The 24,877-nt window shown below is 39.0% G+C and overlaps 1 protein-coding gene across 19 annotated transcripts in view; it reads right to left on the bottom strand.

Annotated features, from left to right (window-relative positions):
* RBFOX1 (RNA binding fox-1 homolog 1) overlaps nucleotides 1–24,877 on the bottom strand; it is a 1,117,054-nt gene that overhangs the window by 686,944 nt on the left and 405,233 nt on the right. The window contains exon 1 of one of the 19 annotated variants that reach the window (XM_032125575.1): nucleotides 11,489–11,511. The exons of the other annotated variants lie outside the window; for them this stretch is intronic. The gene's annotated coding sequence lies outside the window, so the exon portion shown is untranslated. Of the gene's footprint in view, nucleotides 1–11,488; nucleotides 11,512–24,877 lie in introns of those variants that run through there. 19 annotated transcript variants of the gene reach the window in all.

Consider the following 24,877-nt stretch of genomic DNA (forward strand, 5'->3'; position numbering starts at 1 on the left):
CATGGAAATAACCAGGAAAAAAAATTATATTAAGGAGATTATTTTGAGAAATGGTTAATACTTCATCCTTTTGCCACGGGCTGTGTACGACTTTAGGCAGGTAACAACTTCCCTGTGCTGCTGTGCCCTTTCTGTTCACCATTCCTGGCCTGTGAGCACTTCAGGGTAGGAAGGGAGCTGACATTCTTAAGAGCCGTTACCCGAAAGCCTGAACCTGGAAGATTTTGAACAGTGTTTTGAAAGAGAATTCAAAAGTGAGTATGACTTAAAGCAAAAAACCCTAGATTAGGTCCAGCAGTTTAGTGTCGGGACACTCATTACGCTGTCAAGAAACCTCGGGCACATCATTTCACATCTGTGTTCTTTTCTTTCCATGCACAATAGGAGCAACAGATCCTCCCTGCCGTGGCAGCAAAGTTGGGATGCTCAGCTCATTAAAGGCTGTAAAGTGCCCAACATTCCCGAGCTGGAGAAGCCTCATGAAATGCAAACACAGAATAACCCCCCACAAGAGATGCAAAAGCAAGGATTATGCTCCACTTCAGCCCTCCAGAGGGCTCTCTGCTAGGTTACCTTAAAATGACAAATAAAAAGAACATCCAGCAGCCTAAATCAAACAGTGACTGTGAGAAATCACCAAAACACGAATTAGTCTCTAATCCAACCTGCCCAAAACTCACTGAGTTCATGAGCCCAAGAGCATTGCTGGCAAAGGAACAGAAACTCAGAGAGAGCAAAGGTCTGAGGCCACAAGGCAGGGGAATTGTCACTGGAAGGTACGTTAAGAAAAGAAACCCCTCACATGTCAGGTCTGGTTAAAAAAAAAAACCAACAAAGTCTGAAAAGTCTCTGTGATTTCCACCCCCAAGAGTACAGAGGCTAATCAGAAAGGGTGTGTGCTTCCCACTGCCAGCCCCACACAATCCTGTCCTTTTTAAACCAAAACAAGGATCTGTTTGGGTTTTTGGAGGTTTTTTTTGTTTGTGCTTATCACAGTTCTTGTTATTCTATGAGCAAGACCATAGCTCTGAGAGGAGCCTCCTTAATTCCCACAACCAGGACTAATTTATTATGGCAACAGGGGAAGAGAGAGCAGGGAAGAAATATTTTTCCCAAAAAAAATCAGATTGGCAGCCTGCATGTGGAAATGCTGAAGATTCTGATTTTTTTTTTTCCTGCCTGCATTCCAAAATGCTCAGTTTTCTCCTCTGCTGATTCTCTCTCTGTCACTACATCAAACGACCACACTGCCCAGTACTAGGCTGGCCCATTTCCTTTAGGCAAAGCTTCAGTCAAACTCCAGGGCCACTGCACAGTGAGAATGATCTTGGAGCCGAGATCTTTCTGCTTGCTAAGTGCAAGGCGAGAATATTCTTAGAAAAATGTCGTATTTAAAAAAAAAAATTCCTTTTTAACTCATGCTTGATCCACAGACAATTCAGCTCTTGGATGGATCAATTATGTAAAGCCAACATGGCTAAAAGGCAAATCCTTCCAAAAATTCCCTGAGAAGGGGAAACAGGATAAGGAGTAAAACGTATTTGCCAATGATCCTTTAGCACTTACCAGAAAAATTAAAACATAGTAGAAAACATTTTCTAAATAATTATTATTAATTTTCATCTTACTGTCTTTTAACTTTTTCTTCAGAGACATAAAGATGATTTTGGATAAGACTGCGAACAGCACCAGAAACTTGCATCCTGATGTATTGGAAGAAAACACATTCCCTCACTTCATTAAACTCTTCAAAGATTCACCAGCATTTCTGAGTACTCAGAAAACACCACTGTGCTCACTCTTCAGCCATCAAGCACATTTCATAACATCTGCATATTTATTCCATAACAATGAGGTGTTTCTGATTTTAGTCTTCAAGTTAAGCTACGCTGCTTGTCCTAAAAATCCAGATTTAACAAATTATTTGTATATTTTAATTTGGGCAGACCACATATATCTTTTGAGATTTTTTTGTTTGTTAATTTGGCTGAATAAAACTGCCTATAGTTTTATAGGTGCTGCTCAGCAACAGCAGTTCTGTTAGCAATTCTGTGCTACATTTAGATGTCCACTCACGCAAGCCTAAAGACATAAAAGTTTCATAAATAAATATATTTCCAAGGTGACTTTCTTTAAAACAGTTCAATTCAAAGATAACAATTTTTGCCTTCTGGCACTTACTCTTAAAAAATATTCATTTTGCATGAGTAAGTCTGTGTAAAAGGCAAAAAGATGCCACTACTGCTTTTAAAAATAGTTGGGGAATAAAAAAGAAAGGAAGTTACGTATCGTCTAAATTATTCTACAGATAATGTCATGGGAAATTTGCTCTGTAACTTCAACTAGACAAAATGTCAAGGTCAGCCTTGGGCTCTGTTCAGCAAAGCCCCGAGTCACTCACGCAGAGGCAGAAAATTTTTCAGGTTCTCTCTGTTCCCTGCCCTGATCCGGCCATCGGTGCTTGCAGGAGGCTCCGTGGCTGCAGAGCAGAGGGGCTCCGAGCCCAGCCTGCAGGGCTGAGCACACACCTGCAGCTCCCCTGGGCCTGAGGGTGCCACCCTGCCAGAAGCTCTTCATGAGCTCACAGCTTGTGGGACCAAAGGACACAAACTTGGGGAGCAAACACAGTTCTGCCACTGCGCCACGACAATGGGGTCCTTCTGTTCAGAGAGCAAAGTTAACTCAAGGCTCACTCGTGGGTAAGCACAGGGAAACTACAGCTCTGCCTTCTTCAGTGCCTACAAATTCACAGGGAGAAAAACACAGCCAAAACTCAAACACACCCAAAGAAGGTTTCAGAACAGGAGGAAAGACGAAGCCATGTTGGATTGCATCCTCTCTGTTCCTTCTAACAAGCCCAACACACAGAACACAACCTAGATCCAGTGACATAACATTTCCATTAATGGAGCTAATGCTAAAAAGGGCACAGTGCAGCTCGACTGACAAGCTGGCATTAAATTAATTCATTGGCTTATACATCTACTGCACAACTTGCTTTCCTGGTATTTTTGTTTGAATTAAGATGCTACAAAAGGGGGAAAAAAATAGACTTGTTTTCTTGTGGGGAGTGAACTTATTCTCAGCCTTTATGAATGTTGTTTGGGAGCATATTGGTGCTCCTGGTGTCTGTTGCTGCCTGGCTACAGAGCTTTCTCCTCCTTCCAGGAGGTGTTTCATACATCCAATAAGTGATGTGCAGGTACATTTATAGCACCCCTAGATAGATGTGCAAGTATATTTGCACATGTCCATTTATTGCACCGATACTGCAGGATACGGTAGTATTCATTCCATGATGAAATATGTGGGGGTGGCACATTGTGGTTGCCAGACAAAGTACAGAATTACAGAGAGACAGACTGGGAATTGTTAAATCTAACATGCATGGTAAGTCCTATTCTCTCTTTTTGTACCACAGAGGTCACTGGAAGCCATTACCTCAAAGGAAATGATGCCACAGAAAAGTTTACAAAAATGCTGCAGGGACTAGGTTTGGAAAGAAGGAAAATATAAATTTATACTGTAAGACAGCATTCTTACATATGTGAGAAGCACATTTTGGAGATCTCTCTAGATCCAACAACTGCTTTCCCTTTCTGGTGTTATCCAGTTATCCATGTTGTTAAACATAGATTTGAATCCCCACACATTACTGGAAACCAGCTCCACTCCAGAAAAAACATTGGTGTAACATTTTATATTTGAATTATGTCAACATTGTGAAGACAAGTTTTTCTAGCAGTTCCCCTTCTTTCAGTTTCCCTCTAGGCAATGTTAGAGCAAATTTCCCTCTTCTCATCTACTGAAGTTCAATTTTTCCTATTTAAAAGGCAAGGGAGACAACAGACTTTCAAGAAGTTTTTCTCTGAACTAGAATTGTTTGCATCTATTGTTGGCATCATCCTTGCATTAAATATACATTCGACATGCAGTTGTCCCTGTCAGAATTAAACTTTAGAGGAAAAATCCTTATGATCATTGCTCTGTGTGCCTCACAAAAAAAAAGGCACCAGAGAATGTAAAGAAGAGGAACATTAATGAGAGACATTTAGAAATAATAAGGCAGGTCACCTTTTATTTTTAGTATATGTAGTCCTTTCACAACTATTCAGAGAACAAGAGTTATGGTTATCAGAGTGCTACGACAATCATGCCAAGAAGTTAATTACTAAGAAATAAATATACTGCTATAACTCATTTTCATATTCAGTTGATGGATTTTTATTTTATTCCTTTTTCCCCAAGAAATCAGTGTACTCACAGATTTTCATGAGAGTCAGATTTTCATGAGAGTTCAGATCTCATTTTGGCACCCGAATGAGAGCCAGACTTTGCCAAGAGCTCGGTGCCTTGCAGAACAGGAACTGTGAGGAGTTGAGCTATTTTGAAAATCTAGCAGCTGCTGTGTAGGTTGAGAATATGAAATTCTGGTCCTGAGCTCTTTAAAAGCCTGGCCTTACCTAACTAACAGCATTATAAGCAAGAATCCTAAATGTAGGAAATTACAGTTCCTTCTGCAGTGTCCTTTGTCCTGCTGAAAACTTACACTTCTCGTGCATTTCAAGAACTTCGCATTCCCATTATTGCCACCAGGCCCCTCGCTGCCTCCAGGAGCAGCTCTGACCTTTCCAACACATCCTTCTTCGGGGAGAAAAGGTTATTTTTCTTCCCCTGGTTTAATAGCAAAGTTGCCTCATTACTGGCACTATTAGAATTTTAAACTGAAATAATGCTCAGCATTTGACTCGGGGGGCTCAGAGTGTTCTGCCAGTGGAGCCCCAGTGGTCACCGCCCTCCCTGTCCCTCTCCAGGTACAATCTTAACAGTCTGGAAAACAGAGACTGGTTCTCTTTGATCAGGTGGAGCATGCCCTCGCTCTTCCTCACTCCCTCATATTATGACAGCTTCACATTTTTAAAAATACAGAAATGCCAATAATTACGAATACTATATTAATTTTCTGGGAAATAATAACATCAGGGTCATTTCAGATAAAGAAAAAACAGTCCAGAAATGGACAGGTGGGTTGGTGTTTGCAGACACTCCAATTACAGCAGCACATGATTCACATGAGGTACAGTGCACAGGCATCAGTTGTTCTTCTGGAATACTTAACTTTCGGAATTTCTTTACAATAGATGTTGCCTTTCTCACTCTACAAACTTTCATCCCCTCACCACTTTGCCTGCAGAATCAACTCAAGAATTTTTTTTCAAAACTTCCTTTCTTTTCTTTTTGGGCAAAATGCTTGGGTTTGAAACATATTTTTTAAATGAAGAATTAACCTACCACAAAGGATTGCAGAAACCTTTTGATAATTTGATAATTTAATCAAACTCACATTTTTCTACCCATTTTCCTAATTTTTTGGTGGTTTTTGAGATGACAGAGATAAAGTGTGTTTTCTGCAAAACAGTCCACCAATTCACATGGACTGCAAAAGGCCTTAACAATTTCATAATAATGACTGAAAAAACACAACTATTTATGTGAACCATCAAGAGCAGAGACAATCCTGATTCCTGTCAGTGGAAAATGAAGTATTTTAAAGACATATCAAAAGAGACCTCCGGAGATATGCAACCAGTGCTTTAAATCTTTTTTGAAAGGTATTGTCAAAAGAAATTCAGATGAGGTTTCCAGTTTGAGCCAACATTCCTAAATGCTTCACTTGGATTGCACTGACACAATCTTTTAAGTTCAGGCAATGAACTTTAGTTTATGCAACAGACCTGCAGAAAAAAATATTTTGAAGAGATTTAAGATTGCCTTGTTTTTAAACATGAACTGAAAATCTCTAAACAAATTATATTAGCAAAATTATCACCAGTACCAGACAGCTACATTCCTCATGCTAATTTCAAATATATCTTAAATTTAATTCCAGTTGTCACATAAACTATTATGCACATTTTGTAATCATGCATCTCTAATCAACTTTAGATCCCAAATTACATTTGTCTGGAAAGTTTCAAAGCTTTTGATTGCACAGTCATGAAACCAAACCTTCGTGGACATGGAAACATTCACACAAGGTAATTGCTGGAACAGAGGCTGCTCCTCCCCTTGCCAGGCTACATGAAATTATAACTATCCTTTAAATTTTCATCAAAGAAATTGTATAAAAAAGGTTTTGGAAGCACTCTTCCTCCAAACACTAACAGGAAACTGAAATTCCTACAGCAGATCATGATTATGGGAGTGAAGTGGAGCATTTCAGCCCCTTCACCATGGCATGGGGAAGATCCTGTGGGTGACCACGGCTCTGGGACTGTGCCCATGTAGTGACCAAACACCTGTAGATCAGAGCATCGACTACAGCAGAAGCCCAAGGATCAAACATTCCCTGTATCCACATCATTACAGCATTTCCTTTGCCTCTTCCCATCAGCAGCCTCCTCTTGCACACTCACTGAAGGACCAGACTGCACTAAAGTGAATTTGAAGGCACAAATGTCATTTATTAATTTGCCACTTTTCCCCCCTATCTTCTTTCCTGGCAATCAGCTGTGATACATAACCTGAATTTTAATATCAAATTACAAGAGCACTGTGTAAATGGCATACTCTAAAATGCAGACTTTCCCTTTTCTTTTAGGTAAAATTAAGCTAATCTGCTTCGACAGAAGAGGGCTCTTTGGAAACCACCTAGTGAGTCCTCCCAAATATGAAGCAGTAACTCAAATGTCAATTACTTTTCCAACAGAGACAAATTGCTTAGCACACTAATGCAATTTAAGGACAATAATTAGATACAGGACTACAGAGTGTACCAGGTGACAGAGTTTCTGAGATAATAGAATCTAGTGTCCTACTTCTTAAATATTAACATCATTCCATTTCAGTCAATCGGTTTATGGTAATTTTAAAAGGGCAAAGCAAATTCTTTTTATTGCTAATAATATTGTGCTTCTCCAGCATTAGCTTTGAAGGTTAGCAATTTACAGGGTCAAACCTTAATTATATTATTTCCTTTTTATTTACTTTTCTTTTTTAATCTTTCCTCTTTGAAGTCTTTTCATATTATAGAGATTTTAAAGGCACTTGATTAAAAAAAACCTGAAAACTCTTGAAATGTGAGTTCACTGTGCTCAAGAGAAAGGAGCCAGCTTCCCCACAGCACACGTAATGTCTTTGTTATACCCATTTAGAAATTCACAAACTTTTCCTATAATCACTTTCTATTACAATTGCATTCTAGTCTCAGTGGTTTTGTTAACTGCATGTCAGGCAATCCACGATGCCATGTACCATGTCCAAGGCTTTGCAAAATAAATGCAGCCGACTGTCTCTCCATAAATATTCCAGGCAGAAGAAATCTCCTTGCTTTAGCCACAAGTACCCAGATCGCTAAATTTCACTTTGCATCATGAATTTATATTGGAATATTCTTCCAGTCCCACTTTTTTTCCCCCATTAGTCAGCTGTGGAACATTTGTTTTCAACAAAGTCTCTGTAATTCTCGGCACCAGACTTCCTTTCATCCATAAAACTAATGCCCACTGACACAGTGAAATATCTCCACTCTGACCAGAGTGACTAACTCCAGGACAGGGGAGGAATTTACCTGGAATAATGTTTGGCTCCTCAACTGAGACCACAAGAAGAATGCAAATTTGTGTTCTCTGGGGGTTTTTAAGTTTCCAGATGAATAAAGACAGAAATGAACTCATAATACAGACCATGAAAATTTGTATTTTGAAACATACTTTTTTTCCATCTTAAGAAAAGAAAAGCTTTAAGGTCTGTATTAAGAACCAGCCAAGCCACCTGGCTTTCAGAAATGTTTGTGCTTGTCTTCCAAAGCCATACTTGTATTCTTTAGTTAAAAAACAAGCCTTGTGGATACAGTTTTACATATTCTGAAGTGTTGTGCTGACAGGACACATGAAAAGGTTGCCATCAATTGTACAGGTTTTGGTCCTTGAGGTTACAGCATTTCTATTTGGGAAATATTCAATATCATAACACAGTGGTTTGGTACCTGCTGTGGGGTGAGGAAAGGAAAATTAAAAAGTATAGCAAAACATTGAGATAATTCTTTCTTAGCACTGTGGGGGTCTGTGAGCCTACAAACCTGAGAGCCACTGCCCAGGAATCATTGTAGTATCCTGTAAGAACAGACTTCTCTCACCTTCTGGTCATATACAAACACAGTTTGGGTTTCTCATATGCCCCATTGCCTCCATTGTAGCAGATGATAATGATCATTAATTATCTTCACTGTGATTTGTTACCCTGCTGATAGAACAGTAATGCACAAGGCACTGCCTGTACTTTCTCAGTTAATCTGGAACTCCAATATCAAACACTGATCAAAAATGCACCACTACCTGATATAGCTGTATCATCTCTGCTCATGATTCCCCTGTTTTTACCATGTGCATTTCAGCTACACTGGGAAACAGATCTGTGGATATCTGAACAATGTATCCTGACACTACCTGAGCTTTTCTTTTCAACAGGAGAAATCTTGCTCATTTTGACTGGCAGGGAATATGGATTTGTGAAACGAGTAATGGAAATGCACCATGCTGAGGACTTGGGTATCAGAGTGGTCATCTCTGACAAAGACCTCCAAGCCCCTCAGCCAGAACATCCCAAACCCTAAAAAACCCCTTGTGTATTATCTGCTAGCCCTGTGACAGAGCCATGACTTCAGCTGCCAGGGTCACACTGAAATACAGCCTTTAGGAAACAGCAGAACTGCTAAAACCTGTACAAAGCAGCTCACCGTACAACAGGCAGAGAAAATCTGAGGTTACTCTCTTATTGCTTGAATTGCAGTTAGAACTCACATTTGACTTCAAATGAGAGTAAAACTGTCATGTCATCAGAGGCAAATGAAGAGAAATCTTGGAGGTGAATACTGCTCTCTGAGATCCAGGCACCTCCTGGGCTGTATTTGTTTATCACACAATACATCAGGCAATTCTTTGCTCACAAAACACTTTGAGGAGAATTTATATTAAAGTAAGCAAACAAACATGTTCACCAGTCCATAGGGCCTGAGGGGATTCATCCCAGAGTTCTGGAGGAGCTGGTGGATGTTCTGGCAGTAACCCCTCTCTATCATCTGCCAAGGGGCTTGGGAGTCTGGGGAGGTCCCTGCTGACTGGAAGCTGACCAAGATTATTTCATCCTACACAAAAGGGCTTGAGGAAAGACACAGGAACAGCAGATCTTTTATCAAACCTCAGCACCTGGAAAATTTTATTACTAGCATATAGATTATACTGGATACTGTTGAGAAGCCTTTAAGTCATTCTAAAGGAAAAAAGCTCTGCCCACCCCACTCTCAGAGGGCTCAGGGGTGCCTCAGGCACTCATGGCACCACATTATCCAGGGATGTGGAGGTGGGAGCCTCTCACATTATGCTCACAGCACACAAAACAGAAGAAAATAAAGAGTCTGTGAAAAAAACCCAAAACCGAAAAACAAACACAGAAGAGACTGGGGAATGAGTACTGCTCTGTGGGGAATGCTTAGAGCTGATAAACATTTATAGCCCAGATATGCATAATTTTGAATCTACTGCTTTTAGTAGTAAAGTGACAAAACAAAGAAAGAAGCAGGAAGGCATAAAAAAAAAACGTTACCAGGACAACAATTAGTAAAGGGACACTTAGTGTAAGGCGTAACAATGAGCAATATGTGTTAATAAAATGTTATATACTTTGCTTTTTTAAAAACTTTCACAATTCCTTTAAATAGCTAACCTCAAATAGCTACAGGCAAAAACCAGTGATCGATATCATTCCCTTATATATCTTTCCATTAAGCAGACTGAAGCCAACAGACAACCTTTCCATGAACTTACTCCGTTCCATATGTATGGAGACTGACAAATCATTATTCATTCCTCTAAGCACAACGGCTGTCTTAGTTCTTATGGATAGGAAAAAAAAAAAAAAAAAAACCCACACTTTTTTGGACAATGAAAAATTCTATCTTTATTCTTCTTCCTACTCCTTTTCACACAGCCCTAACTCTGTGTCCCAGGATAATGAGAATCGAATATAAATGAAATAAAGGGACTTCTATCCACTTCTATAAAGAAAATAAAGTCTTTTTTTTTTTTTTTTTGGTAATCCAACATCTAATTTCAAAAAGGAAATAGCTTCAAGACTTGCATGCTTTTAAAAGTATATGTCTGATTCTATAATGGTAGTCTAAGAAAATCACACTCCTTAAAGGGAAGTCCTGCATTTATGTTGTTCACAGTATTTTTTCTACCTCATGCTCTCCTTTATTTCAATTATTTCATAAAAAACCTTATTTTCCCTCATTAAACACTCCTGTTTTCTGTCCCTAAAGTGAAGAACATAAAATTTTCTTCGTCCCATATTTATAAAAGTATAAACCACTGAAGACTATTTCTAGGGGTCTCTGTAGCACTACCTACTATAAATACTCCTAGGTCCTCCCTAACTATTCAGTTCTGAAATAATTAAACCTCTTTGGAAAAAATAAAATACTAGACACCTTGATACATCAGAGCTACCTCAAGGATTCAATTTGTGCTTACATTTCTGCACATATTCTTTTAGTCTTACCCTTAAAATAACTAAAACTAGATTGCCAGAGCACACTTCAAATGCTACAGCACACAGCTAAGAGAACAAATAAATGAGTTAGAATGCTACTCATTGTTTGCCTTTATTTTAGAATAAAGTCAAATATGATTTATCCTGCTGGCTGTTTCAGTTTCTTTGAAACTCTGCAGTTGGGATTTACATCTTCTGTGCTGAGACAAGTAGGTTAAATTGCTTCTACAATTATTCTGCATTTGTTAGTCCTGCATGGTATTTCTTTCCATGAAAACACAGTGTTCTCTACACTCAATCCTTTGTTCTCCATTCCTGTTTCTCTCCTACTTCAGAGCATCACAGAGTGGCTGAGGTTGAAAGGGGCCTCTGGAGACCACGGTCCATCATCCCCTCTGCTCAGGGCAGGGGCAGCCAGAGCAGTGCTCAAACCAAGGGAGCCTCACAGAGAAAACTCTCCAAAAAAATGCCTCAGTAGAAAAGAAATCAAGCAAGAGAAGACACAGCCCGCAGTGCCAGGATATCCATGGGAAAGACACCGAGGATGGAACTGAGAGTGGGTTCAGGACTGAAATGTCTCCCTTCCCTCTCACCAGCACTGGACTGCACAGAAATGCCCCTAGCTGACAGGGAACCCTGCAGCCATCTGAGGGTGTCATTAAACATCAGCTCTCAGTGTCACTTCTTGGCAGCAAAAAGAAAAAAAAAGGAAAAGAAGAGTAAGTAGAGAGAGGAGCAAAAATTAATTGAATTCAGTAACTGACCAGAGAAAACAGCAGCAAGACTAATAGGGGAAATGGAAACATTCAGGAAAAACTTTTAATGAATTCTATAATGTTGCTTTGAGAAACCACTCAGGCATAGATCACCAGGAAAACAGATCTTGAGGAAAATGGCAAAAGCAGTAGTTTCTCCAGTAGAGTAGGAAACAACTTACTTGGCTCTCAGGAATGCAGAACGACTGAAGAAAGGAACTGGAAAGAAAAGGAATATCCGGATTCTGAAAATCTATGACAGAGAAAAGAGGGAGAGACAATAACGGATGGTGTAACATGAGATGATAAAGTGGGGAATACAGAGGAGAACAAGATGACACAGTGGGAAAACAAAACGGGGGCAGAGTTTACATATGAATCTGAGTCCAAAATTTATGGAATTATTGTCATAAGATGAAAAAGGGGATGACACACACAAATAAGGAGAAAAGCCAGTGACTTCAAACATAAAAGAAGGTAACAGCTGCTCTCCTGTTTCACTAAGTTGGATCATCCACCACATCCATATTTCAAATAGTAATTAATTAAGTTGTACTGGAGCCAACAACAGCAGGGACTCTTTATTAATGAATGCATAGATCAGATAAACAACTGTGCTGAAGATGGATTTTACTAGTAAACTTTAGCACTACCATTTCCTGTAAGAATAAATATGCATAAAACAGTGTCTCTGAAGATTTTCAGAGGTACGAAAAGTAAGAATTCAGACACTATTTGCATCAGCAGCAAAAGTTCTATGGAATCACAAATGAACGACATCAAGTTCTGCAACAATTCATGATACATGAATAGTATTTCAGCATTTCAGAAAGAAAAAATTAAAAGCTATAAAAAAACCAAACCACCCACCAAAAAACACCACTCCCCTGACCCAAACAAAGATTTATTTTTCTATACTAAGCTTAGGAAACTGGAGTACTTTTCTGAGAATAATCAGAACCCACTGGCTGCTGTTCAATGTGCAAACCAGCCTAATTACTCCCTCTGGCTGGTACCAAAATGTTTGACTTCTGTCAGGGGCAGTTTTTCATCTGGACTCTGGAATACTGGCTGTACCTGCTCTGCTGCTCCATTTCAGAGCTCCAAGTAAATACAAGCAATGCACATGCAGACCTACCTCTCAGGAGATGGGATAAGCACCTTTCATCACCAGAGTCTCCTCAGCTCAAAACCACCCAGCTGGAGCCTTTGCACTGCTCAGTGTACGTGGGCACTACTCACTTTGTTGAGCAATAGTTGCTCCCTATTTTTGGAATAAGGTTCTACTTTCTTGCTCAGAAAGCTGAGTTTAGCTGTAGGCTGCTACTTCATTCCTTTATTAAGCATCCTTCAACACATTCAGTATCCAAAAATTTATTCATCGTAAAGAAGGAGTTTGGATACAAAACTGTTTTTAAAAGTTTATCCCCAAGTTTTCCAGATCCTAAGTATTGGCATTTAAGTCACACATAAAGCTCAAGGGAAAGGTCATATTTTTCAATCTTTCTAGGAAGGAAGGACAGAAGGGATGGAAGACCTAAGTCATAAGTGCTTAGTCATTGAAGCTCAGTACCCAGCTACCCAAAGCAGAAGCAAGAAACACAAGAGAAACGTGTCTGTCTTTCTAAACAAATCTGTTTCAAATTTTGCAGGCAATAAAAAAAAAAAGAAGAAAGACAAGTCACTCTGCAGCTCAAAGCAGGAGAAGAATTGCGAAGCCATAAAACAGAGACTGTGGAGAATCAGTTTTCATCTTTTCCACCTCCTTTGGGGTGAACAGGCTACAGTAGGCCAGAAACAAGAATTTCTACCTTGCCCTTAGCATGGCATGGAAAGAACCCAGCAATCCACACACACATTTCATAGAGCACTATGAACTGGCTGCATTTTCTTTCATTTCTGTTCTTTGTAGCTTTAAATACAACACTTGCTTTTTTTTTTTTTTTTTTTGCCTTTTTTTTTTTTTTTTTTTTTTTTTTTTTGTCCTGTAACAAAGCTTTTTCCTGCACTATTCTTTCTTGGTATCACCCTGTATTTATTAATCGTCAGTTTACTTTATGAAACAATTCTTAGTACAACCTGATCAGTAAAAAGTCCACTTAAGCTAGTGGCATGCCCCACACACCTTTTTCATCAAGATTATTTGCATTTATATTTTATCAACCCCGAGATGCTCTAACCACAATCACAGTCCCAGTACCAGCACAATACATCAGGAATTTGAGATAGCCCTGCCCGTGCAGGTGAAGTGGCACTGATTCCTCTTTCACAGGCAGAGAATTGTGACACTGCAATCAAGAGATCTGCCTCAGGAAACCAGGGATGCTGCTGAGAGAGATTAGATTGAAATCTAAAATCCTTGACACCTAGCTAAGTACACATGACAAGACTGTGGAGAATGCTGGATCTTTCCACCTTTCTGTAATAAAACCTGAATGTAATCTAAATAGATTTATACCATCTGTCTCTTGAATTGAAATGGATATGAACTCATATTTTCTAGGTTACTTCTACTATTGACTACTTTCCCTTAACCTTCTAAAGCTGAACACACTGAAAGTACTAGAACCAATACAATATTTATTTCTATCCTTTGAGACTACCTAGTAACACCCATCAACATCAAACCTTCACTTAGTACCAACCATCACACAAAAACTGAAATTCCAGCACTCTTGATGCAAGTATTTATAGCAAACCTCGTGAGAAAACTGCTAGCTGGACTAATCCTTACCCTGACATTTTGGAATATAGGATTAGAAGTCTCTCCAGCTGCTTTCTTCTGAGATACAGCATCGGTCAGGTGGCAGGAAAAAGGGAAGTGTGTGCATCCACTGAAATCAGAGGCAGTACTCTCAGGCTGATATCACATTTTAAGAATATCCTGGGTACTTTCAGTGCAAAGTTCTGCCATTCCCTCAGTGCACCCATCCTCAACATTCAGAAATCTTACAGGAGAAATCGTGACTAATGGAGCACACAGCAGAGCTTCAGAAATCTGCACTGTAAATCAGAGCTATAATGAACAGTCACTGCTATTGGAATCCATAGCTGAGGCCATTTGCAAGGAAGTAAAGCCAGATGGGGATGCTTAATTTACTTTCACTTAGCTGTGGTGTTCTCTGCATAATTCTTGTACAAATCCCCTCAACACTCTCAGAATATTTTGCATAGGCAAGGACATGCTGGCATGCAACACATTAATCTTCATACACCAATAGACACAATGTGTGCCAATAGACACAACAACCCATAATGATAGAGCTTATAATTTCTCAGCTCCTCATTTATTTTCAGCAATGGAATAAGTCAAAAGTACTGGTGAAAAGAGTTTGTGTCGTTCAAATTACACTGTAAGCATTTTCCTTCCTCCAGTTTTAACCGTAAAGGCCAAAAGATGTGGAAAAGTAAATAATTTCTGCCACTCAAAATGCCCAGAGCCTGGACAGAGGCATGAGGATAAATCAGGAATATAGGCACAGCCACTCTCAAATACCCCCACAGCGTTTTATTGTAAAAGTTTAGGTCTCAACTTTTCTGTCAGCTTTCAGTGTGCTGCTTGAGGAAGTTACTGCTGTGCCTAAACTGCGGAAAGGCACTTTCTAAACGTCCATGGATTTGTGCATGGGAACACATCTATTATATAGATAAAAAACAGATTAGTTCAGAAGTCTTAGCAACATTAAACAAGACATTCCACTGCAAATATCTAATGCTAGTAGAAAGTTCATCCTGTTACATTTAAGAACAGATGTTTTGAAAGTAAAGATGTTTAGATAGCCTCACAACCCTAAAGGCAGAAAAACGCTGAGTTATAAATCAGCACTTACTTTTATATCTTCTAATAAAGTCAAAGTCATTTTAAAAATATAGTTTTAAGAAATTAATTTCAACCCTGACCATTTTTCTTTCTTTTCTACATGCAATTTCAGATGTCAGCATTTATATATGGGATACAACATTGCACATTAACATGTAACAGACTTATAATTAGTCTTTGCTGATGTCAGCTGAAGACCATCCACACATTTCTATGCAAGGCTGCTTTCCAGCTAGAAAACTTGATATAAGTCATATATTAATCATTTTTTTTCGCTAAAACTTTATCCCATATCACTGACTTAAAAAAGTAAATAGTCCCCTAAAACAAGATAGTATGCACATTGTTAATACTTTTTGCTCAGAAGATCAGCCACGTGTAAAATAGGTGTATGTTCATGTAATTGGCTACAGTATTTTGCTCCATGGTTAAATGCATGATTTCCTCTAATAGAATGCCAGTGGGGTCTACATCACATTTTCTACTTCATAAAGACCAAATGAGCTGTGACCACAGGCTCCCCCAACTTAATGGAAAGTTCACTTGGTGACTTCCAAGTTTAAATTGTCCCTCTCTACTGCGAATCAATAGATTTAAAACACGTTAATGGATCTTTTCCCCAAAAGCTTTAATCCCAAGAGACTTAGAAAGTAGATCTAACTCAGATTTATCACTCTTGCAACACACCAAACCCAAGGTCCTCCACGTTTATAATATAACAACAAAGCTGAATTCATGGAGACACCTCCTTGATGCAAACCACACACCTCCCCAGGTACTCAGGTACCAGCAGCTTTCAATGTTTCCTTTCTAAAATGTTGGAAGTAGTCTTTACAAAGCTATGAAGTTTTTCTAAACAGTCTTTTGCTACTCAAAATTTATCTGCTCCCAGCAAGTACACAAATATCTGGATGAAACAGTAAATTCAATTCCATGTACATAAAGAAAGATGGAAAGCACCCACATGCAGCTCTAGCTGAGGATTTCTACATCTTTGCAGCCAAAGAACTGTCCTTATATTAAACAAATTTTACAAAGGCCTAATTTTTATTTGTTTATTGGTTTTATTGTATTTTTAGACGGCTACCTCTACAAGAAAATGAGACTAAATAAAATCAAGGACCTGTGTACCTAGAGATTCCCACTATGTTTACCAAGACTTGAAACATTCTATATGTAAGACAGATTCTATACGTAAGATCTATACATAAGATAGTCTAGATGTAAGTCTTAATCAGCATTTTTCATGATTTCAGAAACCTTTAACACTTGATCACAGGCTAGGAACATCAGAACATAAATCTAGAGGCTGAGTCTGAGTCAGAAAAATAAGGAAAGAGGGTGTGTGGTGGGACTGACAAGAACAGACTGATTCTCAAGGCACCTCAAAAACATTGAGGCAGGAATTAATGAATACATTCAAATTAGTTTTGCCAGTGGATAAATTATGATCAGGAAGTTAAATTAAAGAAGTTACAAGAATCAAGATGAAGGTTCTATACACACAGAGGTTCCCTTACAAATGGCAGGTGCTTGGAAGCTTTTGAGGGTCATCTCCAGAGACTTTTTGTCACAATCACTGGGACAAAGTGGAAGCAAGAAAGAAGAGAATTAAAACAGAAAGAACCCAGAGTGAATGTCACCTGAGGTCAAGGCTGGTAAGTTTATGTTCTGAGGAAGGGGAAGAACACTTAGTGCTCTTTTGGAGAAAGCTGAAACTTTTAAGACATTAATTGGCTCCAAAAGAGAGTCAAGCAATTCCTAAAAAAGGAATATGGTACCTAGGCCCTCTTATAAAAGAGAATAAATTTATGAGAAATCAGCTTTTTCAAAGCACAGCACCTAAAATGGGAACTGAAAGCACCAGCCTAAGTGCACAATGAGAACCACAGAAAAATCAATGATTCCAATTTGTAAAGAAAGCACAAATCAAATATTGTTAATATGATATATAAGCACAATATAAACTATTTGTACTACACCCATTAAGGATAAATTGCTTGAATAAATTCTATTTTTATGAAAAAATACTGCAAACAACATGCTGACATGTCAGGAAAGTGAAAATAACAACTGTGATGTTATTAGTACTATATGCTATTTCCTAGTGATTTCCCAGGATCATCTATTTTCACTTCAAGCAGCTGTTTAAATCCCTTTTTTGCCTCACTGAATCTAGTTTTGTTTTACATTCATTATATAACTGGTGGAGTCTATTACTTCTACTATTACTATGATCCTCACTTCATTGCAAACAAGAAAAAGAGACAATGCTTTTCCATTCTGAATTTCAGGAGGTATTGATGGTTTCAGCAGGGGACTGAGTTTTGGGAATGGAAATAGTGCTGGTTGCTGCATTTTTCTTCCCTCACAAAGCAAGTAGAAACAACCTTTTGAGAGAAAAAAAGAACAATCCCTGACGTGGCCAAACAGAAGAGGAATATGTTACCACACTAGAAAAGGCCAAATCCAGCTGCAAGGATGAGAGAACAGAGACCTTGTGAAGAGTCCTTCCATTGGTAGAAGAATCCAACCTGCTACCAGCTCTGCTTTTCTCAGCCTAGGCTTTCACACACTGCAGATCATCACCTGCACTGACAGACTGATCAACTCAAGCCCCTCTGCCTTCTTTCAGGCTCTTTTTAAATTCAGGCTGCAGAAAAAAATCCTAAGCATTATTTACTAATAAAAGTCCAGATTAATATAAAAAGAGGTTTGGGGGTTTTGCCTCTGTCCAACAGATGAACAACAATTTAATTTAATAGCTCTGGAGAGCACTTATAGAATGAACTGTAACTGAGGGCATAAACATAAAGTATCTTTCTCACAATCTCAAAATAGTTAATAGATGGCCATGAGTTTGCCAAAAGATACATTTTTCTTCACCCAGGGACTGTTTCTTCCCAAAGGGTCTGAAAAGCAAGAACACCGTGGAAAACAGAATGGAGAAGCTGGAGCAGCTGCCATCCATAGAAGTTTTTGACTAGAAGATGAATAGAAATAAAAGGTTGTGATTGCTCCTAAAGGAACTTGTTCCTTCCAAGATTAATCACTATGAGGGCTACATTTTTAATACTACCCTACTTAAAAAAAACTTATTTCAGGTTGTTAATTCTGCTTATCAAATATGCCTCATTTACTCAAATACTTTGTTTTATTTTGTGGAATCATTAAAAATGCACTACAAATTAAAAAGTAAACAATCCAGCTGCCGCTGAAACACAGTCAGGTTAGAGTTTTATTCTGAATATACCCAGGAAATAACCAGGGTAAATATTTGTATAATAAAACTGCCTTACACTACTTGCAACACTATCACTTTTACTGCTTTTTCTACAACTTTCAGGTAGTGAAATGGGCTCAGCAGCTCAGCCTCCCTACTAAAATAAATGCACAGGTCCGTGTGTGTATTTGCAAACCCTTCCAGGACAAACAGAGCTGCAGAATAATTGGGGCCAGAAGGACAAGCCTCTAGAGGTCAATGAGCTCCAACTGGAGCTCTTACTCAAACTGGACCTACTTTCAAAATGAGGTAAGTTTTCTCATGGCCCTGTCTAGTCATGCTTTCAATACCTTCAAGTATGGAAAGCCCCCAGTTTCTCTGGAACTGCTGTGAAGAAATTCCTGCTCCTCCCCTCTCCCATTTCCAAGAAGCATTTCCCCGGTGCTGCCTGCAACCACTGCTTCTTGTTCCTTAGCTGTGTCCCCCTGAGAGGACCCTCCCTCCCCCTGCCTGCTCTCCAATCTCTTTAGAAGTGTCTGACAGCAGTGCCCAACATCATCTGCTGGGACACGACCTGCTCCAGCCTCCACTCAAACCCTTCCTGGCTCTGGAAGGCCCAGTGGAACATCATGTTCCAGACACAGCCCCAAGAGGGCCCAAAAAGGGCAAAGGCAATCATGTAGCCTTCCTTAAGTCCTACAAAAGAATCACTATCCAAGTGTTAATGCTGGGACAATGGGAGCATGTGGAGATAAGATTTTAACGGAGCACATGAAGAGCAATCCTACTACCAACAGTAACACCCATGTGCTCCTGACTCAAGAGTGAGGATGAAAATCAAGGAAAACTGTCACTTAGTTGTTAAATATCTTCATTAGACCAGAATGAGGATAATTACTGCTCACAAAATTCACAGTTTGAAAAATCCTCATCCATTTTCCCTCCTGTTGATGCAGCACATACCAAAGGGCTCACACTGGGGGCATTTCTGCACACAGCACGGGAGGGAAGGGAAGGCAAAATTCATCAAAGTATAATAGAACGCTTGCCTCAAACCACTTCCAATCACTTTATATGTCCCAGAACCACGGAAAATTGTTATTAAGCCTTCTCTTGTTTGTTTATTACTAAAATATATTTGGAATACAGAACACTGTACAGGTACTGCTTCAGCCATGGTTCACCTGTTGCAGATTTGCTGAAAAGAAGCACTGACAGCCCCTTCTTATTGGGTCCATTATCAGGCAGCTCCCCTCCCTTCAGCCCCTGGATAAGAACATGTTCAATGGCCCCTTTTTAATTACCAGGCCTGGCTGGGGAGGGTGGGTGGCTAAAGGACAAAGCAGCGGCCAGTGAAGGACATTTCTAATCTTATCTGAGGTTCCTTTGGAGAAAGAAATACAACTTGTATCTCCACCCCAGTCATTAGTCAGACACAAACAGCCGCTTGACTTGACGTGGTTATAAGCCGTGTTATCGCCGTCCCGCTCCCGCTTTGTGCCGCTTATCGGGAGATGGATGAGGGCCCAGCAACAATTCCACTTAATGGGGTTCCACATATTTCCCACCAGAGTGTGCATGGCAGAGGGATCCACACCCGGGCAGGGAATGATTCACTGCCCTCGCCTTGCGCAGGAGAAAAGGCTTTGAACAGGAAGTTTTTTTTACACATTCTCCTTGTACAACTCATCCTCTTCTAAGGACCCACAGCAGCAAAGCTTTTTCATTTCTTCCCCTTTTTTTGCCCAGTATTTTCAAAAAAATAAATTCAACAAACCATAGTTTCCAATTATAATCCAGTAGTTAAGTTTTTCATTCAAGCTGCATTTTGCAGTAAGTAAGGGTTTCCTTATTCTAGTCCTTCTGGTTTTCAGGTACTAGAAAATATTAAAAAAAATATAAAAGCTACTTCACAACAATTTTACAGATCCTTCTAATTTATTATTCCAAATTATTATCTACAATTTTTAGTAATAACTCTAATATATACCACAAACTTAACAATTTAAATTTTCCATGTATATTTCTAAGACTTGTATATTTGCATTTTAATCATTTTAACTGAATCTTATGCTGCATAAAACTAAAATTTTCAAAAAAAACTTTTGTATTAATTTGTATTTTATGTTTAAGCTATTACCTTTTTGCACTAAAATATCAACAACACAAGTAATTATTTCTCCATATTGTAGCTTACAGATTTCCATGTTTCAACTATCTACAACTGCTCAAGACTTCCTCCATTTCCACAGCATTACAATTGTTAAATCATCATGAGTTTCAAAGTAACTGAGTTACCTCAAATCTACTGGTTACTTGCAAAGGATTAATAAATGGAATTTTAGCAGAAGAAACATACACTAATAAAAGACACAGAAATTATATTTCAGTTATCATATCGTCCATGATCCTTTTAGCGTTTCATTGCAAACTACTACTAAAATTAAATAATTAAAAATAAAGATACCAGAATGTTTTTTTTCCCCGTCCTTTCCTTTCCTCTCAACTTCAGTTCTATTTCAGGGAAACTACTGATTCCAATCTCCTTCCTCACTTGCTTATGCCAGCTCCATCTTACTTCCCTTGCTTTGGCTGCAGAATCACTCATCTCCAGAGGGCTGTGCTCAGAACCCAACCCAGTTCCCTCCAGTCTGCCCACACTGGTTTGTGCCTCAGAACTCCAGAAGAGAGGAGGATCTGTAAATTTAATTATCCCAGTGGAAATAGGGGGCAACTACAGACTCCCACAAATCCTCTCTGCAGGCTCTTGGGGATTTGTGAAGGGACCCTCCACGTCCCTTGGATGTTTGCTGTTCCTTTCCAACAGCCTTGTCCTCTTCACTCTACTGTCCCATTACAAGCAATTAAACCTGAGATTTAACAAAACGACACAGACAGTGAAAGGGAGCCAGGTGACTCCCAATATTCTGAGAAAATTCCAGCTGAAAATTCCAGCTGTGGCCACAGCATGTAACACACTCCGAGTGCACAGGGCGGCACTGCTAAAGGAGTGCTCTGCTGCCAGAAAGCAAAATCAAAATCTCTATTGAAACAGATATTGTACATTACCCTGGCAAAGCTAAAAGTCCAAGTGGGACAAGAGAGACCAACAAGAGAAGTAACAAAATGGAAATCAGCTGGTGGATGCAAGCAGGATATAGAGGCAGCTCTTTGGAGAGAGGGAGGTTTCTGCACTGACATTGACTGAGATGAAAACGAGTCACAGTCACACTTTTATAGCAATATTTCCTGTCTCCAGGTGTTACTTTGCACTGCAACAAGGCTGGGATCTATGTCTGAACATAAATGTCTGCTGCCACTCCCGACTCTGGGACACCCAGCCTGGGCTCCATCTGCTCCTTCAGCAGCACAGCCTGGAACTCCAAGGTCAGATCTACCAGACCCCATTAAAGACGATGCAAAGTGGAAAACATTTGAAGTATAAAGCCATGTGAACAATTATTTTCCAGCTATTCTTTTTACTTCTCTATTTCTATTTGCAAAGATTCCACTTATTTCAATTATTAACTCTGCTGATATTTTAGCTATCAAGCAGCAAGCAGCTATCAGCAAGTTTGTTTGCACCTTTTCTCTGTCAAGTCATTCTTTTGCACAGAAATTTGAGTAATGTCCTACTGAAATAAATAAAACCAAGACATTGCTAAGTTATTTATCAGCATTCTACCAGTGCCTTTTCCATTCCATTTAAAAAAATACATTTTGCTTACTATGAAAGGTTGAAGACAGAGGCTTAGGAGGTACGATTTGTACCTTGGCATGTAATGACTTTTATGTTCCTTACACAAAGCTCATCATTACCTCCTGCTTTTTTCATGACAGGACAACAATTGCATCCAAATTAGCTTTTGAATAAAGCACTTCCCTCCATCAAAAGTCCAAACTTCCACACATTCCTACCTGAGGACTCAATAAAAAGCAAAAATAGACAATAAAAAGAAGCTAGCAAACTCTAAATATATATATTTGACTATATTTGTAATGTGTAAATCTGCTATTAAAAAAAACCTGTGAAATTCAACCCCCTATTCTAATTCCAGAACTTTGTTTCTAAAAATATAATACTCAAGAAGTGAAAAATACTATCTAAAATGTTCCATGCATTTGATTTCCATGCAATTGTCCACTTGTAATCTGCAACTGCTTTATGTTTGATTCAAAACATATTTTTTACTGGTTTTAGTCCACAAATTATAACAAAACCTGAAAAATCTAGTTGTGTTTAGTGAGCAAACTATGAGCTCATTTTTCAAACTTCAGGTCAGGAGCAACTTCACTTACTGTACACTGGAAAGACACCCAGCACATCTTATAAAACACAGTTAGGAAAAAGATAGTAAGAATCCACTGTAGTTTGACTCTTGACCATAACACAAGTCACTTTTTTAAGGGGAGGGGGAAAAAAACCCCAACAAAATGCCCAACACAATACAAAATTCAAGCAAAGTAAAAGAGGTGTCAGATAAAAAAATGTTATATGCATGCAGCACATAATCAGTTGGTTTTATTTTAAAGATATTTAATAAGAAAACTCAAAATGAGGCTGCTGTTAGTTCCTCTTGATGCAAATAAAATCAATGAAGCTGATTTTGTGCCACAGTCTGTTTCTGAAATGTTAAGCCATCAAATCTAAACAGAAAAAAAAAAAAAAATAAACCACACCCAACCAAAACCCCAGCCCTTAACAGAGATAAAACTGTTACAGAACACACCAAATTATGCTGAAAAGTGAAGCTGCAATTGCCTAGTACACCTGGAATTATGATCACATGAATCCATATGCATTATGATCCATCATCCATTTCAGCACTTAGTACAGAATGCTTTGTCATTGCCTAATACCAGGACTAGAACTAAATGAAAATTTCGCCTTGTTACAAACAAGCTTTCTTTCCCAAACAGTATTTTATAGTTCAGATCCACAAAAGCACATATTTTTGACATTTTTCTTTTCTGGTCATAGATTAAGTAGAAAAGTTAATTACACTTAAATAATTTTCAGTAAATCTAAGTAAGTTACCAAACTCTCATTTCTGGTGGCACTAAAAATACCAAAGAGATGTTTTTGACAACGAATAGCCGAGGCAAATTTTCCATGTCATCATCATATAAATGATAAAGCAGGCTGCCAAGAAACCCCTCAGCACAGACTCTCTGGATCTGGGGACTATTTTATACTTCCCTACATAACTCAGGCACTGCTGAACTCACTCAACACACTACAATAGAGATTTCCCAGAGCATGCCAGCAAATCCACAAGGGTAATTTAAGCAGCACTCGAAGAACATATCTTTTAAACTTCTAAATAAAGATACTCAGAAGCTCATGTAATTGCCTGGAATCTCTGGAGTCGGTTCAGACAACAAATTCTGTCAGAGAATTTCCTTCCAGGGAAGGGTCACCTTAAAGACTAACAGGGGAAGACAGCGAGTCCATTAGATCAAGTGACCAAATCCACCACCAGCTTGACATTTAGCTACAAGGCAGGACAGGTGTCAGAAAATTAAGGAGCCGTTAACTGGGCCAAGACTAACACCCAAAAAGAGTAAAGAAGTGCACTGGAATTGGATATCAATCTATTAGTGGCAGCCCTAGAATGGCTTGCAACACTAAGTGAAAGAGGATAGATGGAGCAAGGAAAACACAAGCCCAAGTCGCCTGTCAAGTAAGTCACGGAGAAAAGCAAGCCCCTGTAATGCCTGTAAGCCTCAGGAGACAAGTTCATTAGGATTCTAACCCACAAAACGAGAGGCTGGACACTGCAGTGCTTGTTTCTTGCTGAAACATTCAGTTCTTGCAACAGTAGGTACACATATAAGGGGCAAAGTCAAATGCATTGCAGGGGCAACTTACTTACCCTAAGCTTATTGTGCATGACACCTCTCCCCCCAGCCCCACGAAATATCAAATCCTCTCTGTAGCTTCCAAATAACAACAAGGAGTGCAATGCAGGCAGCACTTGGAAGAACAAGCCAGGAAAAGTTCTGGCCTACGTGACAGGGCATCTCTTTAAAGCGCCCCAGTAAGACCATAAAGGGACATTAGAGACAGGCATTTAACTGAAACTCAGAGTAATATCCTCCACTGGGAGTATTAGCACTTAATTGGGAACAAACTAAGTGACTGACTTAATTCTGATATATTGCACCATCTGTAGAGTCCAGGTTATAATTGATAGGCCAGCTGGATGTGAAACAAGGTACAGCATGTGAAATACTGTACTGAGCTTCTCACTCATTATTACTTTGCTAAACTGTTAAAGTTTAAATTGTCCTTTCCATTAAATGGGCATTGTTTCGTACTTATTCCTTGTTAATTAACATGTTATGAAATAGGTCGTGGCTTTCAGTACATGACAAGACTATTACTCTGAAAATCTCCTTGTTTTCTCTTTCCACTATAAAATTACCTTAACAATACACATGAAAGAGATCACGGAGTTGCTCATGACCATGATCCTGTGCAAACACGAGTAAGTTAAATGAATTTCTCAATTCTTATACAAGCTC

The sequence above is a fragment of the Corvus moneduloides genome, chromosome 16 (genome assembly GCF_009650955.1).
Source record: "Corvus moneduloides isolate bCorMon1 chromosome 16, bCorMon1.pri, whole genome shotgun sequence".
Classification (NCBI taxonomy): domain Eukaryota; kingdom Metazoa; phylum Chordata; class Aves; order Passeriformes; family Corvidae; genus Corvus; species Corvus moneduloides.